The sequence below is a fragment of the Vicugna pacos genome, chromosome 20 (genome assembly GCF_048564905.1).
Source record: "Vicugna pacos chromosome 20, VicPac4, whole genome shotgun sequence".
In the NCBI taxonomy this organism is placed as follows: domain Eukaryota; kingdom Metazoa; phylum Chordata; class Mammalia; order Artiodactyla; family Camelidae; genus Vicugna; species Vicugna pacos.
This window is the reverse complement of record NC_133006.1, coordinates 10,370,612-10,374,659: the sequence shown is the minus strand read 5'-3', so window position 1 is coordinate 10,374,659 and position 4,048 is coordinate 10,370,612.

Below are 4,048 nucleotides of genomic sequence, written 5' to 3'. Positions count from 1 at the left end.
GAACTGCAATATTTTCTTTTCAGTATCAAATCCTGCTCAAAATTCTTTGTTGTACTTGGAGATATTAAAAAATAATCGTTTCGTGTCCACATAAAAACCTTCAGCTCTAACGTTTCTCTATTTTTCTTAGTTCCTTTATGGATGCAGAATTACAAATCACATCATCTCGTGAAGACTCTGCTGGTCTGACTCATCTTCATCCTTCTTCTCCCCCATCCAAGCCAGCAAAGTGCCCAAGTGATCAATTACTGTTGTTTAAAGAGTAGAAGGTTATTGCACAACAAGAAGATTAAATTAGAGTTCGTGTATGCAGCAATGGTGTTTTTAATTCTGTACCAGTTTTATCATTTGAATGTGAAACAATGGGTTTTTTTTTTAATAAAACTTTTTTATTGGATGAGGTAATTAGGTTTGTTTGTTTGTTTGTTTGTTTTTGATAGGGGTACTGGGGTTGAACCCAGGACCTCGTGCAAGCTACACATGCACTCTACCACTGACCTCTACCCTCCCTCAAAGCAGTGGTTCTTAACTGTGGTGTTTAGGTACATGCAACTCCACATACACACATACAGCGAGGACATTTGGCAATGTTTAGAGACATTTGTTGTTTTCCTAATCGGGGGAAGGTTGCTATTGGTGTCTAGTAAGTACAGGCCAGAGATGCTTCTAAACATCCTGCAAACAGACCTCTTACACACATGCACAGCGAAGAATTATCCAGTGTAATCAATCAAGAGTGGTGATATTTAGGAAGCCCAATATAAAGGTATTAAAGTAAAGTAACCCTAGAAAGACTTCAATCATCTTGACTTCAATCCTGAAATTGTGTGTCCTGGGCTCTGAACTCAAGCACATCGCACCGAGCCCCGGGTTACTGACCAGTGCTCTCCAGGGAGCATGGGCGTCCTCTCATGCCTCCCAACCACCAAACCACCTCAGAACAGGATGGGGTGAAATGCAACAGACTATGTGAAGAGCCCATGGGGCGAGGTGCCCACCACACCGGCCACATCTTCTGCAGCAGTGTAGTGCATTCAGAAGCATGTGCTCTGCCACAGAGCAGGGTGGGAACACCTATGCTAAATCTTTTTTAGCTAGACAGACTTGAGCAAATCGCTGAGAGTTTCTGAGCTACAATTCTGATAAAATGGAGATGACAACAAACACCAAGTTTCAAGATAGCCATGGAGGGTAAAAAAATAAAATTAGACAGTGCCCAGTACGTAGTACGTATTCAAACAAAAATCAGCCAGCTGGTATCAATTTATTTGACCCTGAATTTAAAACATTCACACTCTTTTAGACAAACTGATACCTGTATTCACAACACAGTAAGGACTGGCTCTCTGAAAATGTATATGGATTTAGCCCAAGCCACTGTAGTTGATTTTATTATTATTCAAAGTACTCACCACTCTCCTCGAGGGAAGATTGTACATCCTTAGATGTCACAGACATCGGGTGGTGGGTAAGAAGGAGATGAAGTTTCTCTCCCAAGGTGCTGCCATGTTGGATCCTCTTTGTCACAAGACAGGAGATGTCCCAGAGACAGACGTTCCTTTGACGTAAGGTTGTACTACAGTCGATATGAAGCCATGGTTGATCCACAAGACATGCACTGTGAGTTAGAAATAAATTTTTGTCAGCATCTGAGGTTTAGAGGTTTTTTTTTAACCATCACATTGATGTGGCTAAGTTGACTGAAACTGCCACCAATTGCTCAACCAGAGACACAAAACTCCCTTCTAGCCCAGGAAAGCCAGCATCCAGAGGAAGGCTGACTGGCCAGACTAAATGCTAAATGCTAAAAAGCACAGGGTGTAAAGTCTTCTCAGCCTACTGTGAATTTCAAGCCCCATGAATTGGAACTGAAAGAATGTCTTGAAACTGAAGACTTCACTTTGTATTTATTTGTTTGTTCATTAGTTTATTTATTTACTTGAAGTATATTTGACTTACAATATTATATTAGTTTCAGATGTATAACGTAGTGATTCAATACTTTTATCGATTATATTCCATTTAAAGTTATTATAAGATATTGACCGTATTCTCTGTGCTGTGCAATATATCCTTGTGCTTTATTTTATGCACAGTAGTTTCCACCTCTTAATCCCCTCTCTCTGTATTGCCCCTCCCTCCTCCCTCTCTCACTAATAGCCACTAGTTTGTTCTCTCTGTCTGTGAGTCTGTTTCTGTTTTGTTATAGCGACTTGTTTGTTTTATTTTTAGAGCCCATATATGTGATTACATTCATATTTGTCTTTCTCTGCCAGACTTGTTTCAGTAAGCATAATACCCTTCAGATCCATCCATGTTGTTGTAAGTGGCAAAGTTTCATTCTTTTTTATGGCTGAGTAATATTCTGAACAGTTGACTATTAAAGCTAGAATCTGAACCTGGCATGCAGTCTCGTTCTTCATTTTTTTCCTCAAATATTTGGTCTTTCATCTTCTCCAAACTTTTAGCAAGTCCTTGTCTATCTTAAAAGGACCTCAGTTTATGGAGTAATTCAAAAAGTTGCCGATGACCAAAGTCAATATATTATGCATAACCACATGCATGAGCATAATGAGTCTGCTTCCAAATGTCTGTTAGTACATAATTCTCTAAATAACCTGATTATTAGGTTTTCCTACAAATCTCACCAATTTCTAGAAGAGCTCTAATTGTTCAACAACTTCTTCTAAGCGACTCACGATTGCCTCTCAGAAAATGTCCCCATTTCTTCTATCTACTCCCAACATTTAAGAAACAGTAAGTTTCGTAGATGCTATTTTTCCCTGCTCTATTGCAAAAAAAAAAAAAATCATTTTCCTCTCTGCCAACTGATTATGCAGCCACGTTGTTTGAAAGCTTGCATAATTTACATTAGCATGCTTAAGATCTCAGGTGACTATGCCTTTGAGGCCAGCACGCTAACCCCAGCGGGCCGATTTGATATTCTTCCCAATAGCTGACCCTTTTTTCCTTGTTAATTACAGGCAGACTTCCCTGGTCTGGCCCTGGATCTGCACCTGTTTCCCATCTTTGAGCAGCTGCTAATTAGGTTGGAAACAGTGGGGCTGGGCAGTGCAGCCACACATGCCTCATCGGGCTATTGATCAGGCTGGCACACCACACGTGTGGTAACGGCGTCTGCACAGCCCAGCTCCAAAATAAAAGCCATTCCTGGAGTTGCATGTTTGGACCCAAGCATACGCCAGACTCTGCACCAAATATTAAAACACGTGGAAAGAAGAGATGCTGTAGTTTTTAAATAAAATGTTTCCTCAAAATGCCAAGAATAACCCTGAGGACAGTTTAATTCTCATTCGAGTCTTTTCATATGAAGCAGGGGGGAAAACCTTTTTTTTTTTTTAGGGAAAACCAATATGTATATTTATATGGAAGTGATTTTCAAGTTGGATTATGTGGTTATGAATTACCTTTATTCTGGGTTTCCATTTGGCCTTGTGCAGAGCATAGTTACATAGAGTTTCACATTTTGTCATCATTTATTGTTTGGCTATTAATATCTAGAACACTCATTGCGAAAGGGGTTGTTGCAGTTATCCACACATAGTTTGGGAAATGGGTGAAAGTATTCTGGGGTTGTCATTACTTTTTTAAAGTAGATTTAGGGATGCCACTAGCGGTTAGTAAGGGGCTGCAGTGTGTTCACACAATGATCATGGGTCCAACATCTGTTACAAATCATAAATAATGGACCAGGTTAAAAAAAATCACTTTATAAATATCTGTATCTGGAACCTAATTCCATTTCATATGTAGATATAAAATATTTTTGCAACTTCAATGTACTAAAATTTAACACCCTAAAACTTTCAAGAATAAAAATTCTGGGAAAATTAGGTTTGGTTTGGTTTGGTTTGAAATTTTTCAACAGTTGCTCAGTGTTTTGAAAAGCACATCGCTCGTCTGGTACTTTAATTACCGATAAATCACACTATTATCTTTTCTCCATTTATAGTTTCTCCATTGAAGATTCTGTGTACATCTCTAGGCATCTGACTACCTACCTCACTGTATCACTAGCGCAGCTGAG